The sequence below is a fragment of the Littorina saxatilis genome, linkage group LG2 (genome assembly GCF_037325665.1).
Source record: "Littorina saxatilis isolate snail1 linkage group LG2, US_GU_Lsax_2.0, whole genome shotgun sequence".
NCBI lineage: Eukaryota > Metazoa > Mollusca > Gastropoda > Littorinimorpha > Littorinidae > Littorina > Littorina saxatilis.
Genome location: NC_090246.1, coordinates 36,678,777 through 36,689,858, shown reverse-complemented (window position 1 = coordinate 36,689,858; position 11,082 = coordinate 36,678,777).

Here is an 11,082-nt window from a genome sequence, read left to right as displayed (position 1 = left end):
TTGCGTGTATTCGCATATTTGCAACGGGGATGCCTTATCATTTTACCGTATCATTTCAACATCCCCCTGTATTAGGCCTTAGACCTCAAAACAAGCCTTTAAAACCATATTACTTTGCATTCCTTTTTTTTAAACATATCTTCTTTCCCGTGTGAGCGACGCATTAAAAAAACACAAAAACAACACACACAAACATTAAAACATAAACACCACCACCAACAACAAAAACAGCCTTACTTGCTGCTTTTTTTCTGACTCGATTTTGTCACAAACGTTTTTGTCAATCTCCAAAATTAGCCATAATAATGCCCACTCTCTTCAAGAAGCAGCAATGCTCCTGAATTCTGACTGGGTGCCCAAATGAAATAATGCTTTTGTCCCAAATGGAAGCCGGTGTGACACGAGAAAATTACTCCCACGAGATTTTTAATCCGGAGTAAACATTTCGTACGAAAATGTTACTCCCTTTATGAAAAAACTACTCCCCCATAACACGAGAAAATTACTTCCAACGACAGGTGTGTTCCGAGTCAACATTTCGGTCGAAAATGTTACTCCCCTGACGAAAAAAATAACGAATAAATTATTCCACCCAAACACGAGCAATTTACTGCCCACGCCAGGTATTCGCAACTATTACTCCCCTGTCCCATGTTAGTCTTGACTTACTTGACTTATTCCTGTAGACTCCCTGTGGAGCATAGGTTATTATTATATGAAGTCTTATATCGCGCGCGTATCTCCAGACTCGGACTCGAGGCGCAGGAATCTATTCATGCCGTGTGAGATGGAATATTTTACACAATACATCACGCATTCACATCGACCAGCAGATCGCAGCCATTTCGGCGCATATCCTAATTTTCACGGCCTATTATTCCAAGTCACACGGGTATTTTGGTGGACATTTTTTATCTATGCCTATAGAATTTTGCCAGGAAAGACCCTTTTGTCAATCGTGGGATCTTTAACGTGCACACCCCAATGTGGTGGTGGAAGGGGTGGAGGGAGGGTAGCGCGACATTAATTTGTTTGCGCGAGATCACATTTATTGGCATTATCCCTTCGCCCACATCACATTTTCGTGTACGAGATTTTTACTGGAAGTAAAAATTTGGGAAGTCAAAATTTCGTTGAGGGAGTAACTTTTTTCGTACCTTGAGGATTTCTTTTCTCGTACGAAAGGTGTACTCGCAGTAAGAATTTCGTACGAAATTTTTACTCCGGAGTAAATTTTTCGTGGAGTAAAATTTACATCGGGACAAATCTGTGGCGACTTACATCACCTTTTAAACAGGTAGGAAGGTATCTTCAAATTATGTCCACACTGATGTATTTTTCATTCAGGGAGATGAAACACCATGAAATGCTTTTTGTTTAGGAGAAAGCAATTGCTCCTATTTTTGTAATTCAGCACCAGTCCTGTTTCATAGTTTTTGTTGATCTCTCAATATAAAGTTCCATGTATGTATCTTGTTCCTAGTAGGAATCGCAAAAAAAAAACTGTCTTCTTACTGATTAAAGGGAACGATTTGTTTTTATCTCGTTCTGTTAATTTGACATCTCTGCATTCTAAGTAAAGCATTACTGTTTCAGATGTGTTACCTCCCCCTTTTTTGTCAATCTGTCTGTCTGTCTGTCTGTCTATCTGTCTGTCTGTCACTCTGTAGTGTCTGTATGTCGATCTGTCTGTCTGTCACTCTGTAGTGTCTGTATGTCGATCTGTCTGTCTGTCTCTCCACTCTGCAGTATGTGTTCTTGTGGAAGATTGGCTTAATCCCATATACAAGCCTGACCATGCAGATCTGATATGATGACTCGAATCGAATCCAAGATGGACTGTGCCTTTAAAATCAAGCTTCCTTTCAGTAGATACGGTTCTTTAAGAATGACTCAGCTCTTCTTCCATCACATCCCACACACAAGAAAGAAGTTTGTTGAAAGTTCTTCGGCCCCACATTGTGCATCTCACAGGCTGTGAAGTCCAAGGTCTCCTCTGAAGTGACTGGCTGTTTGCATGGATGGTGCATCGGGGGAAGGCTTGTGAAGTCAAAGGCCCAGTTACCTTCCTGGGTCGGCAACGTTGTGCTTAAAGCACGCGTCACCTGGGAACGTGACTAAACCCTGACAGAACGTGTGCAGCGAAACGCACTTCAAGAAGAAGAAAAGGTCAATCAAATATACAGTAGTTTCTTTCTTTTTTTTAAACATGTAAAATAGAACTGTAATTCGACTACTTTCTACGCGTTACCTGGTAAAGTGGCTAAACCCTCACAGAACGTGTGCGGCGAAAGGCGCTCCAAGTCAATCAAATATCCAGTAGTTGCTTATTTTTAAACATGTAAAACAGAACTGTGGTTCGACTACTTTCTGACAGTACCATTTACTTCCCAACAAACCTGTCCTCATTAAAAGGCTTTGGATCCTGAAAGTGAAAAGTTGTTCTTCCCCTTTAGAGAAATTTCTTCTCAAGACTTTAGTTGCTAAATGGAAAGAGTTTATGCTCTGTATTGAATGACGAAAAATCTCAGTTATGCACCTGAGACCTTCTTCTTTTTATAATTCAAGGGAAAACAGTTTTACAAAGGAAGCATTATTAGGATCTTCCGTGCATTCGTTTGAAGCCACTAACAATAGTTGTCTCTGCCGAATGGTAAATTAAATCGATTATTATGTAAAACACAACGTCATGCAAGTTTGTAAATAAGCAGTGAAAATCCAACCCGAATTATAATTTACAGAATCGTGCGCGCATCATTTTCAAAGTGGGTGTATTCTGTCAGTAAAATCAGCATTGTAGCAATCTGAAAAATTCTGTCGTATGCAGTTGAAGGTATCTAGTTGCAAAAAGGCAAACAGACAGCAATTGCTGTGTGGAATTTAACTCTGGATTGATTTTGTGTTAGGCCAACAATAAATTAAATCACCAAAAGAATAGATGCTTTCACCAAAAGAATTGCTTAGTTAGCAAAAGATATTCCAACAAAAAATCGGATGTTTCCACCCACAAAATAGATGCTTCTAGCAAAAAAACGATTGATTCTACCCAAAAAAGAAATGAGACTTGCAAAAGAATTCTCAACAAAAAAAACGAATTATTTCAACAACAAAATAGCTACTGTCAGCAAAAAAATATAAAGTTTAGTGTACTTTCAGAGACAAAATAGTGTCACTCCATATCATAATCATAATTGTACGTCCAAAGAAAGTTAAATGAAAATGATAAAATCAGTGTACAGAGCAGTCAAGATCAGTGTGTTCACTGCCTGATAAGCGCTGGTCTGGACAGCTTTGGGCGCCCGCGCTTTCGCTTCTGGCCGATTGGGATGGTCTTGGCCTGGGCAGGGGGGGTTGGTCACCTCCAGACGAATCTCAATGCCCATGGAATGATGAAACACGTAGCACTTGAGGAACTCCGGACAGTTGCAGAAAAACTGATTGTTTTCGTCAAATCGTAATCTTCCACACCGACCTCCGACATGTGGCATACTCCTCGAAGTCAGCCCAGGACGATGATTCAACCTTTTCTTCGGTCTCTCGGATGGCAGTCTTGAGTTCCTTTTCCAGGGTTGAAGATCCCACGAAGATCGTGTTCCCAGTCTTCAGCGACTCAGCTGGTGACGTTGCCCACTGAAACGCTGTTGTACACATTTTCAGTGTGCGATGTGGTGCTTCGGCAATCTCGGTGTGCTCTGCGGTTGCATTTGGTGCTCGTTCCATAGACCAGTTCTTTACATTGTCATTCTCAACAACTCCGAGAAATCTTGACATTTCCAGCCTCTCTCTCAAAGTGTTTCACTGTGTTGGAGAATTACTATCCATTTCTTTTGTTGAAACTATATTTTCTTTTGCCTGAAGTAGTCAATCTTTTGCCTGATTATATTTTCTTTTGCATGAGTATATTTGCTTTTGCCAGTTTATTTTATTTTTTGTTCAGACAGCAATTCTTTTGGCGCATCAAAAAAATTGTTGGTACTTTAATTCTTTGTCACCCAAGCCATCTTTTCTTTTGGTGAAAGCATATATTTTTTTTGGTAGAACCATCTCTTCTTTTGGTTCATTAAACGGGTGCCCCAAAAATAGTCTGTTTACGGTAACATAGGTCAACAAAATAGGGTCGGTAGGTCGGGATTTTTTATTTTTTTATTTTTTTTATTCCAAAAAAACATATCTTTAAGTTATTTTGCCAGAAAACAAAGCCCCCCTTTTTTTTCCAAATGCCAAAAAAAATGGGGTCGCGGGAAAAAATAGGGTCGGTCGGGATACCGTAAACAGACTTTTTTTTTAGGCCTTAAACTATCAACGTAAGCTCTTGTGACCCAGCCTTTACAACACTGAACAGTTACAGCGCAGGTAAGAAAGAAGACAGACGGTGCGTGTGTTAGTGTAGCGGTGAGGGGGGCGTTTACACAATGTGTGTGTTGTTTTAATGGTCTATAAACACCTCCCCCCCCTCCCGAACCCCCTCCTTTGCCCCCGAGCAAACTTTAGTTCTAGATATACCACCACGATGCTTTGTTGTCTTACCCCTTTCTGGAAACACACAGCCACGCTTCGCGTTTGTCGTCAGCCATAATGATATGGGTTTCTATATCATTAGCAGGATCTGCCCTCTTTTGCTGACAGTTATTAAAAACAACAAAGAACAAGTCGCGTAAGACGAAATTACTACAGTTAGTCAAGCTGTGGAACTCACAGAATGAAACTGAACGCACTGCATTTTTTCACAATGACCGTAGTCCGCCGCTTGTGCATAACGGAGTGAAACTGACGAGCCTGTTCAGCGCGGTAGTGGTTTCGCTGTGATGCATAGCACGCTTTTCTGTACCTCTCTTCGTTTTAACTTTCTGAGCGTGTTTTTAATCCAAACATATCATATCTATATGTTTTTGGAATCAGGAACCCACAAGGAATAAGATGAAATTGTTTTTAAATCGATTTCGGAAATTTAATTTTGATCATAATTTTTATATTTTTAATTTTCAGAGCTTGTTTTTAATCCAAATATAACATATTTATATGTTTTTGGAATCAGGAAATGATGTAGAATAAGATGAACGTAAATTTGGATCGTTTTTTATTTTAAAAAAAATTACAATTTTCATAATGACCAAAGTCATTAATTAATTTTTAAGCCACCAAGCTGAAATGCAATACCGAAGTCCGGCCTTCGTCGAAGATTGCTTTACAAAAATTTCAATCAATTTGATTGAAAAATGAGGGTGTGACAGTGCCGCCTCAACTTTTACAAAAAGCCGGATATGACGTCATCAAAAGTATTTATCGAAAAAAAGAAAAAAAGTCCGGGGATATCATTCCCAGGAACTCTCATGTCAAATTTCATAAAGATCGGTCCAGTAGTTTGGTCTGAATCGCTCTACACACACACACACACACACACACACAGACACACACACAGACACACACACGCACACACGCACATACACCACGACCCTCGTTTCGATTCCCCCTCGATGTTAAAATATTTAGTCAAAACTTGACTAAATATAAAAAAGACAGAGATAAAGAGAGAGAGAGGATATGGTGTGTACAGAAATATGAACATTTCACTGCCAGACGGCTGTATCGCTCTCCCCAGCGCTACTCTTGATAGAGTCTTCTGCATAGAAATGACATACACGAATTTTTAAGCTATAAAACGCTGGCTGAGTTACCCCAAATATTTCCATCGCAGGAGTAAATGAACCAACGTAATTTTGATGAGATAGATGAAAGTAGATACATTCGTATGAAATGTTACAAAGATTCTGTGAATTTGCTCATGTATGCTTTACCCTTCAACTTTGTCTTCCATGTTCCATACTTTTGCTGTGAATGCATGAGAATGTATCCTTGATAGGGTCGTTTTAAAGGTACACAATGTACGATCCTCCTCTTGCAATCCATCGTGTTCACAACCGCAGATGTTTACGTGGGACAAGTTCATTGTTCCACTTGGACATAAGCAACAATAAAATTCTGTAACCTGGCTGCTTCCTGTGCAAAGTAGATATTTTTGACTGAATTAATATCTCAGATTGATATGCACAACTTATTCAGAAAACCATTGCCACTGTACCCAGAACGCTCTCAGACTGTTGAATTGGTGTATGTATCCATGTGGATGACTGCTCTTCTATGACCCTTTAAGGCTGAACTCATATGTGACCCTCCACCACGAAATGAGTCGCATGTCACCTCGCACGGTTCTGCGCTAGGCTTGAAATTAGTCCGTGGAGTGTCTGGTAACAGTGTGAGGGTGCCCTTACTTAGTCACAGGCTTATAACTCAAACAGTTTTCGCTCTTTTCTAAAACGGGTTTCACCACTGGATAGAGCATAAAATTAGGAAAATGTAAAAATATGAAAATTATGCAAAGGTGACATGCGACTCATTCCGTGGTGGAGGGTCACATATGTAATGCTTTTCGTTTTTTGCACCAACACTTTGATTCCTCATAACTTTAGATAAATACAGCTTATTTGATTTGATCTGGTGGTGAACACGATCGCTTACACGCGGCAAGGGATGTACCTTTAAATTCCATAGACATTAAATCGTTTGAAAGTGTTTAATGAAAACAATGCAGTGTTAAAATCAAAACAGATACGTGGGGGACAGACCTGTTACGACAAGGAGGTGCAAACGGAAATGAACCAGTTCAGATTGATGCTGATGAAGAAAAACAGTGTGTACAGTCTATGTGCGCGCCGGCGTTAACAGAAAATGCGCACGTGCTTCAGATTCGCAGACACGTTGACCTAGTTTCATTGTTTCGCAGATAAACGAATTCAGTAATGTTGATGATATTTTGTCGTAAAGGTAAATGAAAAAGCTGAAAAATGCTGCCCACATTCCATTTTTTTTTCTTGAAATAAGAAATGTATTTTTTTTCAATTTTTTTAAAAACTTATTTCCACTTTTTCTTGGTTTTGCAGATAGTTCATAATTGTTTTTGTTCTGGAAACACCAGTATCCGCAGTTAAAATTTGGATATGACGTCACAGCTTTAACAAAATCATCTTTGTAATGTGTTTTATTTTGAAGTGATTTTGCAATCTTCAAAACAGGCAACTGAAGTTGAGCGTCTTTGTTAGAATGTCTCATATGATGCACTGAAAATTGTGAATCCTTGAATGTCTCTGCCAATTTATATTAACAAGGAACAGCATCAGGCTTTACATTCATTTTTTTTAATTAAACGAAGAGCAAAATAAAAGACAGGTTAATGACCCTTTAACCCTCTACAGAGAGCTTGCACACTGAACAGAATGAATCTTGTATTCGATCTTAGGCTGTTTCAGCAGACACCCGGTGAATTCTTCCATCGCTATTATCTGATCTAAACGAGCACCGCAATTTGTTCGCCTCCCTGCTGATCAGAACTACGGGCTGTTTTACAGTGCCGTGGTATACTTGCTGCTATGCAGGCCTACGGGGTACTCATGTTCTGATCTCAGAAAATGATGGTTCATCAGTACTGTAGAGATTCCATTTTTCACCCAGTGAATGCCTTCCCCTCTCTTTTATCCGATCTAAACTAGAATCGAAATTTGTTCGCCTCTTTGATAATAATAATAATAATAATGATAATAATAATAATAATAATAATAATAAAAAATTCTTTTATAGCGCTGTTCACCGCCAACTGGCAGTCTCATGGCGCTTTACATTAGACATTAAAATTTAACATTTTACATATAAAACAAATGATTAGAAGTAGGCTGTTTAGCAGTGCTGTGGTACACTGTTATAAACTTACTTTCTGCACGCCTCCTGTACTCACGTACTGATCGAAACTGTGCCGAAGTTCACTGCGTCTTTGGCCACCTGTGACACAGTGTTATATCTTCAGCTTGCCTCTTTGGAGGCTCAGTTAAGACATATTGTCGACCTGTAAGTGTGCTTTTTGGATCAAGGCACTTGGTCACACGTACATTGCTACAAAAAAGCCAACTTAGTCGGGAGGTTGAATTTGTTGTGCTTTGTAGTTATATGAATTATATGCTTTATCTTGCCCAAAAAGGACAAAATAATGAGAGAATTCCGGGTTGACAGTTTTGTAACGTTATGCTATCAAAGTGCATTTTCCTAACAAACGTTACATTACTTTAAATATACATGTTTGAATATATTAATTACTCGTGAAAGTGTTCAAGTCCAGCACTTCGGTTTTGTCTTCAGTAAAAGTGATATTATTGATCTTACCATGAGTGGGGAGTTTCTGGCAAATTTGACGGATCTGAAGAATCAAGGAAATCTACTGTACCTTAACCTAGACGCACACGAGACGATGCACTGGAATACGCACCACAAGTGTGGTAGTTAATATAAAAAAAATCAAGGTGAGTGAATGCGCTTTAGAACGCCGCTTCTCTCCGGTGTTGGAATCAAAAGGAAGTCGAGCGGCACCGCCTGGCGGCAAGATCACTAGTGCCTTTTATGACGCGGCCGCCTAGTAACAAGCGTCACATACACAAACAAGGAAAGTACGTCAGTTGAAGTAACTCAATCAAACTCTAAAAAAGTGTTATTTGTCTATTTAAACACATTTAATTAAGCCTTTATAACACTTGCTTTTGCAAAGTGTTGGCAGTCCTCCTGCGCTGTAGCATTATTTGTAACGCAGAATCTTATGGTATAACTTTTGAAGCAATCTGAGGGCCTTATTTCTTAGGCATTGCCGCTTTAAAAAAAAAAATTAAAAAAATGTTTGTGGTATTTATGATTGTTGGTTCACATGCGTCGCAGTTCTTTCATTTTGAAATGTAAACCGGTGCAAGCCTTTTCCTTTTTCCAAAAGGGTAAACAACTAGCCAATTAATTATAACATGTCTTTTTCTTTGCTTTTGTTCCGTAACATTAACTGCTCTGAACTGGTGTTGACATATAGCTTCACAGGGTGTAAAACAGTAAAACGAGCAATTCGACCCTTTGCTTTTTACACTCCCAAAATGATATTTTAATCAAAGCCCGGAGGTTCCGCACCTTTGTACGTTCCAAAAATTAACGTTCACTCTCCTGCTCTGTGGCTTTGGCTTTCACCTGTGCCGTTCCCCAATAGGTTTACTCACTCTCTCTGTCTCTGTCTCTCTCTCTCTCTCTCTCTCTCTCTCTCTCTCTCTCTCTCTCTCTCTCTCTCTCTCTCTCTCTCTCTGTTTTTCTTTTCCTGTCCGTCTGTCTGTCTGTCTGCCTCTCTCCCTCTCCCTATCTCTCGCTCCAGCCCCTTCTCTTCCTCCCCCTACACACCTCCGCTCTAACCACCCCACCGCATACCCCTCCATCTCTTTGACCCTCATTACCTGAAACACACACACACATACATACATTCATACCATACCTCCCACTCCCCCGCGCGACTCCCACCAACCTCTATCTAAACCCTCACCTGAACACAGAGAAAACCCCACGGATTCCCAATTCCCACCTGCCCTCCAATACCAGGAGGAAAAGGGGAGGAGGCCGGTTGAGCGGGTGGCCGGAGGAGCAGATACAGAGAGAAGTAGAAACTATGGGGGCGGGGACACACGGAGGAAGAGGGTCGGGGGGGGGGGGTGAGGACGAGGAGGGGGTGGGAGAGGGAGGTATCATGGGGTTCACGTGCAGAAATGAAGCATCGATCGAGTGAGAGCGCTCGCCACTTCTCAGAGTTGTGTCAGTATCACCCGCTCGGCCGCAGGACAGTCTGTGCTATTAGTGCCACGCAACAGTTTTTTTTGTTTTTTTAATAAAAAAAATTGTTTTTACTTTTTGCCCCTTCTTGCTAGAGGGGACTTTTTCAACGGTGAAATCTACTCTGGATGTATTTATCTACCTGTATGCCTTCAGTGTGCACCATTGTGTTTTGGACAAGAGTCACGGTACAAAGGACCGCTCTCGAATTTTGAGGGGGAAGAAAATAAAAAGTGTTTTTCAGTTTGGTGTGCCTCTTCAACTTGGAGGAAACTTTTCCAACAGTGCAGTGTAGGTTTGATTTATTTATCTACCTGTTTGCAGTGTGTGTTGTCGTGTATTCGACGGAACATCGCCTCCATGTGTCTGGTATGAAGTGGTGGTGACTGTTAAAGTGCATTGCGATTGTTTATTAACGTGATTGATTTAAATGTGAAGAGTTGGACAAGATTATTGATTTCATTTTGTGTCCCTTATTTTTGTTCTCATCTGCCGCAGTTTGACGGATTTTGTTCTGTTTGAGAACTCGTGGACGTCTTTATAGATTTTAAGAACGTTTTTTAATTTTTTTAATTTTTTTATTTTGGTCTCTTGTTCTTTCAATTCTTGGACTTTTGACTGTTCGGAACATTTGAAGCTGCTAATTCGCATACTGCATTAGTGTCTGAGTGTTTTGCATCGTAAGTGCCGAGATTGCACATGACCTTCATGATTGCTATTGACTGTGAACTGGGTTTTTTTATCAACGGAAACACTGAGTATTGAATGTTACCTGCTGATATTCCCGGTAATTTTCTTCCACCTTTAGCATAACACAGCCTTTTTCACTGAACAGAAATATTAAATAGTCAAATAAAAAATGCATGATGCTACTCTCAGATAGGTCAGCATAGGCAGCGAGCATCAAACGCACACGTCGCTTTCTTCCTATAACGTACACGCAATCTTAAAAATGTCTTCTGTCGTCCAAAAATATTAAACGAAGAAGGGATCACTCAACGCTGTATGTATAACTTTAATACACCTTTGTCAATGCGCAGTAGTAATCCGTTATCTACGATCTATACATTTTGAGTGTGTGTGTGTGTGTGTGTGTGTGTGTGTGTGTGTGTGTGTGTGTTGTGTGTGTGTGTGCGTGCGTGCGTGCGTGCGTGCGTGCGTGAGTGCGTGCGTGCGTGCGTGAGTGCTTGTGTTAAAAAACAAACGATGATCCAAATATATTGTAATGAAGAAGACCACGCAACGTTGCATATAGCGTTATATATAACTGACGTACTATTTTGCCGTTGGACAGCAGCGGCCTGCACGTGAGCGATTGTCCAGGGGCAAAATCTGACAGCCTTACGAGGAGGATACTCTTACTAGGCATCGGGCCAAGGACCTAACCATGACAGGCAAACGGAACGCTGT